We start from the raw sequence: 12395 nt of genomic DNA, 5'->3' as shown, positions 1-12395 counted from the left end.
GGGGAGTCCATTGGTCTAGGGATGAAGTGCAGCATCTTGAGTTCTGCTGCATGGGCACGCAGCTTGACCCCCTCCACTCTGGAGCCCACCACGTCTGGGGAGTTCTTTTGAAACACTTACGGGGAAAACTGGAGAAATTAGTTCAGATTTAGCCAGTATGAAGCATTAGAATTATTAATTAAAAAAAACAGGGAAGAAGCACTTCGGAAGGCAAGGAGGGGCGCTTCTCTGTGTCCATGCAAAAGTAATTCTCACCTCAAAATTGGTAGGAGGATTTATTCTGGAGTCAAACAGACCACGCCCCCCTACCCCATCCAACACGGGTTAAGGATAACCCATAATTTGATGTTCCAATGAAATAGCGATTTTAAAGAACTTTTTATAATGACAGAACAAAGAAAGTCTTAAATAAAAAAAATATTTTTTTCAAATAGGTTGATAAAACATTACTGTTACAACACAACTTAGAAATCTCAGCTATCGGCCTCAGATGCTACATGAGCACATTCTTAGCCTCTGTGATTGGTAGAACTAGGTTTAATTAATAGTTTTCAACTGGTTTTTATCTATGTCAAGATGATAGGTCTATCTTTAGATCTGTTAGTCACAGGGTGAATACCTTCCTGTCCTTCAACTGCGTATCCCTTAGTTTTCTACTAGGTGTTCTCAAAGTAGCCAAATTTATTATCCCAGACTTAGAATGAGTTGAACACACAGAATGAGGTAGAGTTAAAAGCCACATGGTAGAGCATGGATTAATAAAAATATAGGTTAATTTAAGCTATAAAAGCGAGTAAGTAACAAGTCTAAGCTACAGGCAAAGTTTTCAAAATTAACATTAGTCTCTGTGTCTTCATTTGGGAGCTGGCTGGTAGGACAGAGAGAGACTCTTTACACCAGATCTCATGGAGGCATTTTCTCAACTGAGGTTCGCTCTTCAGATACCACAAGCTATCTTGCGTCAAGTTGACACATAAAACTGTACAGCATAAATGGTCAGTACTTACTCTTCTTAGTCTGATTTATAATGAGAAACTAGAGACATATGAAAAATGCAACTTGGTGAGGAAAGTAGCATAAGCTAGTCATGAGGAAGGAGTAGCTATACTTGTTAAAATATTAGTACCATCAAAGGAAAACTTCTCACTCTCCAGTAGGACAAAGGAAAAGTAGCCTGAGGCCAACATACTACTAACCAGCACCTCCCCAGGAAAGAGCATTCCTCCATGGTCTCTGCATCAGCTCCTGCCTCTGGGTTTTCTCCCTGTTTGAGTTTTTCCCATGACTTTTCTAGATGGTAGACTACAATGTGGAAGTGTAACCAAATAAACCCATTCCTCTCCGACGTGTTTTGTTCATAGTGTTTCATCATAGCAATAGTAACCTTATAACTTTTAACATTATAATATTATAACCTATTACATTATGCTGTCTTGATATTTCTTCTGCCAAACAATTTAGTCCATTACATTAAGATTCAGCCTCTAGCCTACTTCTGCATGGAGTCCTTATTTCCTTCTGAAACTTTGTGAACACAGTCTTTATTGTCATTCTGTCAAAATTCTAGGTATTCACATCCACATCAGAATGGCCCAATAGGGGCTGATTACAGTATTTCAGGGCTTTTCTTGATTTTGGCACAAAACTTTTCTCCAGTCCTCCTACAAACCAATTTTAAAGGCTTAAGAGCCATGTGGTCAGCTTTATGACAGCAGCAACCCAGTTTTGGGTACCATTTTTTTGTATTAGTTACCTTTATTGCTGTGGCTTTAAAGGATACATGGGCTGGACAGCATCAAGAACAGGAAACAATTTGGCACATTTTGTCCAAAGCCAGGAAATAAAACGTGAATCCTGATACTTAGCTGTCTTCCTCTTTTTATGCCTTTTATTTTATTCTGGGACCCCATTCCATGGGATTCAGGGTTTCTCTTCCTTTATCATTCAAATCTTTTTATAAACATCCTCACAGACATGCCCAAATATGTGTTTTCTACATGATTCCAAACCCAATCAACTTGACAATAAATATTAACAGCCACACAGACACACACAGACACAAAGACACAGACGACACCGACACAGACACAGACACACACACACACACACACACACACACACTGCATCTTCAGATAGAATCACATTCTGAAGTACTGGACATTCGGGTTTCAACTTATGAATCTTAGCTAGAGAGATACAGTTCAGCTGGCAATGAATGGGATGTCAGGAACATCATAATACCTTCACCAAGTCTAAATTCTGTGTCAATATTATTGACATCCTGGAACATTTTTAGCTATAGTAATGCAATGAAATTATGCTTGCAATCATTATTTACAGTGATGTACACAATATTATGGAATATCCACGCAATGCTGAAAGTACCTAGCATTGTGGTTATGCAGCTAAAATGTTGCCATCATGTGTCTACATATAAACTACAGCTGAAAATTTACTATTTTAAAATTTAAAATTATTCTATAAATATTTTAAAACTTTTCAATCAAATTTTGAATGTAAATTGAGGGCATATAAGGACTTTTGTGTTATAAATAGTGCTTTGAAAAGAGGGAAACTAGCATGAGAATAGGCTGTGCACAAGCAACTGGAAGGAAGGAAACTAACCATTTTCTTTATTACATTAAATTATTTTTTATGCATGTGCATGCAATGTTCATGTGCTTGTGGAGATAATATTTGGGTTTTAAACACTTGGTCCGTAACTTGTAAGACCTCAGGTATCATCTTTAGGAACAACATCAACTTATTTTGAAAAATAGTCTCTCACTGAACTAGAGCTCACCAGATGGCTTAGATTGATTGGCCAGGAATTCCCAAGATCTGCCTCTCTCTACCTTCCCAGTGCTGGGATTACAAGTGGCCATCTCCATACCATGCATGTATATATGGGTTTGGGGGCTTGAACTCAGGTCATTGTGTTTGCAAACCAAGTGCTTCACTGACTGAGATACCTTTGGCTCCTTATTTATGAATCAATTTACTTTTTTCTTTTCTTTTCTTCCTTTCTTTCTTTCTTTCTTTCTTTCTTTCTTTCTTTCTTTCTTTCTTTCTTTCCTTCCTTCCTTCCTTCCTTCTTTCCTTCCTTTCTTCTTCTTCTTCTTCTTCTTCTTCTTCTTCTTCTTCTTCTTCTTCTTCTTCTTCTTCTTCTTCTTCCTCCTCCTCCTCCTCCTCCTCCTCCTCCTCCTCCTCCTCCTCCTTCTCTTCTTCTCCTCCTTTTCCTCCTTCTTCATCTTCTTTTACTGCCTGGCATCCCAGATTAAAGTCTTTGATCTGTACAAATGAAGTGACATCCATGTGCTATTTCTTTGCCCCATGGACCATAAAAGCTCCACAAAGCCAAGGCAGTGCCCAGAGAGCAGTACCTGTACTCCTTGGCTGCTCATTTGTTGAGGAATACATTTCTTTTTTGTTGTTATTGTTGATAGCTGTTGAGATGGGGTGGTCACACTGTAACTTTTCTGGCTTTAAAGACTTGGCAATCTTCTTGCCCTAGCCTTCCAACTACTGAGGTTATAAACTGTTAGGTAACATGCTTAGCTTACGGGCACATTTCTTCATGAACACAAAGACATAAGCTATGAGCTCATGAATTAATGCCAGAAAACATTGGTATTTCATACAAGAATGCCACTTTTTTCATTGAAAATAGATTTTTCTCTCATACTATACATACCAACCACATTTTCTTTTCCCTCAACCCCTGCCACTCCCCCTACCTCCCTTCTCCCCCAGATCCACTTCCCCTCCATTTCCTCTTCTGAAAAAGATCAGGCCTCCAAGAGAAAAAGGCCAAGCTGGAAAAAACAATATAAAATAAGACAAGGCAAAAAGCCCTTATATTAAGGCTGGACAAAGCAACCCAATAGGAGAAAAAGAGTCCCCACGCAGGCAAAATAGAGACATACCCACTCCCACTGTTAAGAGTCCCAAAAGAAGACAAAGCTAATAGTGATAACATGCACACAGAGGACCTAGTGCAGAGCCCTTCGGCCCCCATGCTTGCTGCTTCAGTCTCTGTGAGCCCATGTGAGCCTGCTTACATGGGTGACTCGGAGAGCCATGTTCTCCTGGTGTCTTCTATTCCTCTGACTACTGTAGTCTTTCCTCCCCTTGTTCCATGGGGTCCCCGATCTCCAAGGTAAGGGACCCGATGGAGACCTCCAATATAGACTCTCTCTCTCTGAATGAATAATGTCTGAACGTGGGTCTCTGCATCCATCCCCACCAGGTGCCAGAGGAAGCCTCTCTGATGATTAATGAATGTGGAACCAATCAAAGAGTACAACAGAATATCATGAAGAATTATTTCATTGATGTTTTTTTGCTAGTCATGTTTGGATCTACCCTATGTCTCTTGGCTATCCAGGCCCTGATTTCTGGCCATCCAAACAGGGTAGGGCATGGGCTCCCTTTTGTGGCATGGACCTCAAATTAAACCAAACACTGGTTGGCCACTCCCACAAGTTCTATGCCCCCATCACTCCAGCACATCTGGCAGGCAGGACAGATTGTATATGGAGGGTTTTGTGGCTGGGTTGGTGTCCAAGTTTCTCTTTCTATAGCCTGCAGAGTAGATTCTTATGCCAAAGAGACTAAAATGTAGGGGGTGGAGGTTCCATGCAGGCACCAGCTCAACCTCTCTGCAGTAACTGGGCTATGTGAATATTTTCCTTATCAACGAAGCCTTACTGTCAGTTTTATGAGAGCAACCTTTGATCATAACATAGCCTGGGTTGTTTAGTCATCTCCATGGGACCCCCTTAGCCAACAACTCAACCGATTGCAACCCACTCCCACCACTGGAAGCCTTGACTGGCTATAAATGATGGGCAGTTCAGACACCATATTCTCCATTGCTCAGACTTCTCACTATGGTCACCCTCAAAGATTCCAGGAAGTTTCCACTGCACTAAATTTACACACACACACACACACACACACACACACACACACACACACACACGCTATCTTAGGGTTCTTTTGCTATGAAGAGATACCATGACCATGGTAACTTTTATAAAGGAAAAATTTTACAGTTTCAGAGGTTTAGTCCATTTTTGTCATGGCAAGAAGTATGGTGGCATGCAGGCAGGCAGACTGTGCTGGAAAAGGAGCTGAGAGTTTTACATCTTGATCCACGGGCAGCAGAAGGAGACTATGTACCAAGCTCAGCATAGCTTGAGCATATAAGATCTTAAAGCCTGCCCCAACAGTGACACCCCGAATGCTCCACAATTTCAGCCATCTCTCCCTGCACACTTTCCATCAATTCCCCAACTTTATCCCTCCTGCTCCCATCCCCACCTGTCACCAGTCCTCCCATAAAATTTATTCTATTTGTCCTTTCCAGAGAGTTCCATGTGTCCCCTCTAGAGTCCTTCTCTTTGTCTAACTTTTCTGGGTGTGTGGATTGCAGCTTGATTATCATTTACTTAACAGCTAGTATCTACCTCTAAGTGAATACATACCATATTTGTCTTTCTGGGCCTGGGTTACCCCATTAAGGATGATTTTTTTCTAGTTGTATCCATTTGCATGCAAAGTTCATGATGTCATTTTTTTAACAGCTTAGTAATACTCCACTGTGTAAATGTGCCACATTTTTTTATCCATTCTTAAATTGAGGGGCATTTAGGCTGTTTCTAGTTTCTGGCTGTTATGAATAAAGCCAAGATAAACATAGTTGAATACGTGTATTTTTGGTAGGATGGAGTGTCTACTTTATTAAGACTTTTTATATGTTTTCTATAGAAATATGTCAAGAGCTATGGGGATGGGTCAGTGAATAAGATGTCTATTATGTGAACATGAGGACCTGAATTTGGATTTCCTGCAATCCAGGCAAAGTTGCTGAAACCACAGTGTTAAAAAGATAAAGAGAAGTAAACCGAGCTGCACCCTGGCCAACAGTGTAACCAAAATTTCTAGCTCCAGGTTCAGTGAGAAATTCTGTCTAAAAAATAAGAAGGTGAAGTACTGTCAAGAAAGATATCTGATGCTGACCTCTGGTTTTTTAATGTGCACATACCAGTATGCATGCCCTGTACACACCACACACACACACACACACACACACACACACACACACACACACACACACACAGTTAAAGTAAGATAAAAGTGATTTAATAATGAATATTAATGGGTGCCAGGTCTTAGAGTGGCCCCCAAAATCAAGGGCTGGGGAATACCCACAAAGAATGTGCCGACCAATCCTGAGATGGAGCCAGTTGAGATTCCAGAGAGGGAAGCACTTTATCCCAGGGTAATCAGCCCACTGCATTTACTACAGAAAAATGTTCAACAACAGGACAGAGGGTTGTGTGTTCCACAAAGGAGTAAATGTCTGGAGTTTACATGAAATGAGTTTAAGAAATTTGGCATAAGGTAGTTTCTATTAGTGCTTTGGGAAGCAGCTAAGTGTCTGGCAGTGTTCAGTAGTTGGGTTTGAGCCTGACAGGAAAGAAAGCAGCTGGTGTGGTCAGAGGGTAGTCAATATACCCTGTCTCTTTTGGTGAGGGTCAAAAAATTGTGAGGGGACCTGGAAGACTCTACAATGTGGGCTTTATCTAATAAGCCTGTATAGCCTACCTCCACACTTTAGTTTAAGCCTGTGTTGACTGAGATCCATTGAAAAAATGTTTGTTGGGGCTGGAGAGATGGCTCAGAGGTTAAGAGCACTGACTGCTCTTCCAGAGGTCCTGAGTTCAATTCCCAGCAACCACATGGTGGCTCATGACCATCTGTAATGAGATCTGGTGCCCTCTTCTGGCCTGTAGACATACATGGAGGCAGAACACTGTATACATAATAAATAAATAAATCAAAAAAAAAATTAAAAAAAAAAATGTTTGTTTATTTTTCCTCTAATTCAAACAGAAATCATCAGTTTTAATAGCCAACCAATAACACTTTTTGGTGATGAGGATCTGAACCTTCTAGAAGTGTTGCAGGAGAAACCGTTATGACTTAAGCCACATGGCTCTTATACAGTAGGGTTTCTATTGCTGTGATAAAATGCCAGAACCATTAGCAACCTGAGGAGGAAATGGTTTATTTCACTTCCACATCCATGTCATAGTCCATTACTGAAGGAAGTCAGGGAAGGAACTCAAGGCAGGAACTGATGCAGAAGCCATAGAGGGGTACTGATTACTGGCATGCTCTCATAGCTTGCTCAGCCTGCCTGGTTATAGCACCCAGGACCACCAGTCCAGGAGTGGTATCACCCATAGTGATGTGGGCCCTCCCACATCACCCATCAATCAAGAAAATGTACCACAGGCTTGCCCATAGACTAATCTGGTGGGAACATTTTATCAATTGAAATTCCTTCTTCCTAAATGACTCTAGTATGTGTTGAGTTGTCATAAAACTGATCAGCATACATTGGGTCAGCAGGAAGTTCTCTGAAAGAAAGCTGGGTGCTGGCAGGAAATGAAGTTTGGACCTGGAACATTAACAGTATCCATTCTAAGAACTGCAGGATTCAAACAGTCTAGAAAATGAACATATGCACATATGCCAACAAATTGAACTTTGTGTCTTAACAGAAGTGATTTTCTTGTAATTTAATTTGCCTTTAATTTTTTTCCATAAATGTTGGAGCTGTATCTCAGCTGTAGAGCACTTGCAGAGCATGCAGGGGGCCCCAAGCTGGATGACCCAAGTGCTGTAAAACACAAAGAAAGAAAAATAACCTTTAGTGCTTACTTCTTCATACTTTGGTTCTATTTTTTTCTCTCATGTTATTCTTTCATGTACATAATTATTTGTATAAATCTGGTTAGTTTTCTACCTCTGATTTGTTCAATACCTCACATCAGTCTTCATTTATTTAAAAGTAAGTTACCCCAGGACAATCTTTTCCCAACGTGCTTATTTCTCTGGGACAAAATATAAAATTTTTATTTATTTTTTGCTCCTAAGGAAGGGAGTTGTCACGTCCTGAATAAAGAACATGAGAAATAAACACTGAATTTTAAAGCAGCACTAGGAAAATGAGGAAAATAACCGTCAAAAATGCATCGGAAATTTCTTGCAAAGGGACTCTTCAGATAACAGAGACTTTACGTTTTTAGTGAACGATGGTAGCAGATTTTTATTTTTATTTTTGGCATAATCAGGTAGCATCAGACAGCCTTCCATTACAGGACTCTTTCAGAATTTCTGCTATGGCCATATTGACGATGCAGCAATTTTTAGGTCTCTTGGTTGTCAGTATTTCAGTAGTGTTAGAAGGTGTGTTTTACGGTCATATGGTTCAAAATTATTACTGTTTTGATGGCGGAAAACCTAGCACCAAGGGGATAAGTTAATTTCCTGAGGTCACACAGGAGCAGTGAGGACAGCTCAAAATACTGCAGAAGGAAAATGTCAGCTTCCATGGCTGTAGAAAACAATGATTTAGGAACCCCTGGGGCAGAATATTGTTTGTCAGCATTGGATACTTTCGCTACTTGAGGAAGAGGAGAGCCAGAGGAGCCTCTCTATCGTCTAAGTAGTGAATGGGTGATGGGATGGGACCTCTCCCATCTTTTTCCTGAGAACAGATAATTTAGAGAGAAAACATATGATCATAATACATCAAGAGAAGGTGCATAATCGTTACTGGTTTGGCTTGTCAGGTAAACTATCTGTCTTTTTCCAGTAACTGAGAGTTATATAATTCTGACATGGTATTTGTGAGGATTTTTGGTACATTTAACTATTAGAATTAAATCAGTTAATAAACTCATATAGTGATATTGAAATGTGTCTATTCCTGAGAGGATCATTGTATGACTTACGTGTTGTTTCAGAACATACACTTGTTTATTATTAGTCTGTATGTCAAGAAAAAGGCAGAGATTACTGAGTCCCCTGTCTATGTGCATTATTTTGAGAGCCTTTGGGGCCAACAATTCTTAGGGAGGTATTCCACCGATTTGTCTATTGGGAAATAAAAAAAAAATGTGACTTTCCTCCCTTTGGTTCAATAGCAGCTAAGAAATACACTGGGAATATATAAACAAACATCACATAGAATTTTCAAATAGGTACCTTTATAGGTGGTATTTTTAGAGATGTAGAGTAATGAATGGGAACTGGGACCTGACTCTTAAGACTAGAAATCTCCAGAAATAAGCAGTATGCATTTTAAGGTGGATTAAATCTTGTTACCTCCTTCAACAATCTCCCATCAAGTGGATTATGACACCTTTCCATTGAATCTGTGCTGTCCTTAGTGATGTAAATAATAATAAAGTGCAGTGGAAGTAATGCAGCCATATCTTTAAGACACACTAGGGAGTTATTTGCTGTTTGCCTTGGTTACTTGGAATACTTTCTTGGGCATCCAACTGCCATTTAATAAGACTACTACCAATCTTGAGATTGTGAGGATGAAAGAGCCCATGTTGAAAGTCTCCCGTGGAGAGACATTATGACAGCAAAAAGACAGAGAAATAGATGCCATGTTTTTTAAGTCTCCAGTTTGTCTCTGTTGAGGCCATAGACATCATGGAACAGAAAAATGTCATCCCTGCATCTTCTTTTCCAAATTGCTGATGTGTGCTTGAAAGGAATGTTTGCAATTTTAAGCCACCAAAATTTCCCCTTTTTTTGAAAATAGGTCCTTTTCTCAAACAGTAAGTCATAATTATACACACCCCACCCTCTACTCTTCTCAGTTCCTTGCCACCTTTTCTTCAATTTAGATTCACTCTTTCTGTCTCTCATTAGAAAAAAAACAGGCTTCTAAAAGGTAACAATACAAAATATAAGATAAAGCGAAGACTGTTGCATTGAAGTGGGACAAGACAACCCAACAGAAAAAAGAGCCCAAGAGCAAGCACATGAATCAGGGACCCACTCATTCACTGGGGGACCCATAAAAACACAAAACTGAAAGCCCTAGTATATACACAGAGGATCTAGTGCAGACCTGCGCAGGCCCTGTGCTCGATGCTTCGGTTCCTGTGAGCTCACGTGAGTTCTGCTCTCAGTTGAACTAGAGAGCCTTGTTCTTCTGGTGTCCTCCATACTCTCTGACTCTTCAATTTTTTCTGCTCTCTCTTCAGCAGGGTTCCCTGAGCTCTGAGGGGAGAGATTTGATGGAGACATCCCATTTAGACCTGATTGTCCCAAGCTCCCCTCCCGCCATCTGTCTCCTTAATGTCTGGATGTGGGTCTCTGCATTTGTTCCCATCTGTGGCAGGAGGAAGCTTCTTTGATGATTAAACTACTAAATTTTTAAGTGGTTTGTAATGAAGAAACTACTAGTTAGCATGAAGTTTTACCAATTTACATATTGGTTCTGATGATGCAGAATCCCTCTACATGTCAACCATTTAATTGAATATGATATGTCTGCATTACTGTCAGGCACAAAGTGAATTGTTGCAGTTACAGATGTTTCACAGCTTAGTGTCTTTTCAGTACATGATAATTCACATAAAAGATACTAAGGAATTACAGATGCCCCACCACCACATTCCCTCATAATTCATGCCTTTACCTCCTCCTCCTCTTTCTTCCTTCCTCCTCCTCCTTCCTCCTCCTCTCCTTCTTCCTCTTTCTCTTCTTCTTCCTCCCCTTCTTCCTCTTCCTCCTCCTCCTCCTCCTCCTCCTCCTCCTCCTCTTCTTCTTCTTCTTCTTCTTCTTCTTCTTCTTCTTCTTCTTCTTCTTCTTCTTCTTCTTCTTCTTCATTTTCCTCTTCTTCTTCTAACACATTGAGTCTAATTAGTACAGTCCATATGCACATGGGTGTAGGGCAATCCACTGGAGTAGGGGCAACCTATTATGGGGCCACATTCCTGAAGAAAACTGACTTTCCCTTCCAAAAGGACAAAGCAAACATGATTTATATGCTTTGTATACATATATGAAATTAGCAAAGAATATCAAAACACATAAAAATGACATTTTATTCATCTGTAATAAAAATGAAATCAGAAAAAAATTGTAGATAGAAGTTCTTAGCATTGATTTCTATGCAGCTGTCAGCAATAGAGAGGTCATTTCTGGTTTTGCTAAGCCATTGTAGCAGTAAAGGGACTGTTTTAGCTTGCCTGTGTAGGCTTCATTACTTCCCACCATTCTCAGCAAGTTGTCAGTGTTTCGTATTGTCGAATAATTACAAATAGAATAATAACTGAAGTCAATGGCTTCAATCAGGCGAATAGCCATCGAAACAAAGGGAATTGGTGAAAAATACAGCTTAGAATAAGAGTTAATCAAGCTTAGTGAACAATTAGATGATTTTAACCATTTGTGTGAATGATTACATTTTGGTATCATTTCTTAAGACAGGATCATTTCTTAAGACAACGAGGAGGGCAAAGCAAAAAAATCATTTTGGATTACATTGTGTGTGAAATTTGTATCCTATAGATTATCTGGATCTGAGAAGAAAGGTCCAGTGTTCTGAAAGTTATATATATATATATATATATATATATATATATATATATATATATATATATATGCATTTACACAGCCAAGATAAAACAAAAGAAAAAGAGCTAGTGAAGGAGAAGAGTGAAAGAAATGGATTTTGAAAGGGGGAAAAGGAAGGTTTGTAAGAAGACCATGTTCTTATCAGATGAGATATTTGGTCATATTCATTTTTGGTCATTAGAACTTAGAAATGGTTATTTAAATAGATAAATTAGAGTTATCAGTGATGATGGCTCTGTGACTATTTTTTTGATTGATCTAAACTCTGTCCTTTAAGACACACTAAAGCAATCAGATGATTTGTTAATGGAGAAAAACATTTAAATCCATTTTGCACATGTAAAACATTACATTTTTAAGAGTAGCTTTAAAGTACTCTAGCATCTGTATTAATGATCCGTTAATGCACTTCTCAGGAAATTGAAGTCATTTGGTCTTCAATGTTTCATGGCTTACAGCACACTTGAGGCTAGGATTAATTTCATTTTTATATACCGTTTTTTGGTTGATGTATTTTTGCAATTCATTTAATCATTCCAGGCTTTCATGAAGGAAATTGTGTTTAAAAACGTATAGTCACAAAAGTTTTAAATTTATCTAAATGGAATAAAATTTAAAATACCTTTGGTAAACTTCTCAGTGAATTTACATGTCAGAAAAAAATACTCCTTAATTTTTAAAAAAAGACCTATTTTCTTTCAAAAGGAACTTTGATGCCAGTTACCCTGCCTTGATCAGTGTACATTATATGAGTGTGTTTTCAGACCGGACACCATTAATGAATAAAATTGATACATGTTATTAAAAATGAGAGAATAGAAGAATATTAAAATGAAGATGAGAAATGATGATCTCATTGTGGCTCCTATGCATAAATTTGACCTTTTCTCATAGCTATACCATCAAGACAGAAAAATTCTCCAAATTCTAGAAAT

Source organism: Peromyscus maniculatus, chromosome 10 (assembly GCF_049852395.1).
Source record: "Peromyscus maniculatus bairdii isolate BWxNUB_F1_BW_parent chromosome 10, HU_Pman_BW_mat_3.1, whole genome shotgun sequence".
NCBI lineage: Eukaryota > Metazoa > Chordata > Mammalia > Rodentia > Cricetidae > Peromyscus > Peromyscus maniculatus.
The sequence above is the reverse complement of the archived record's forward strand: the minus strand, read 5'-3'. Positions refer to the sequence as shown.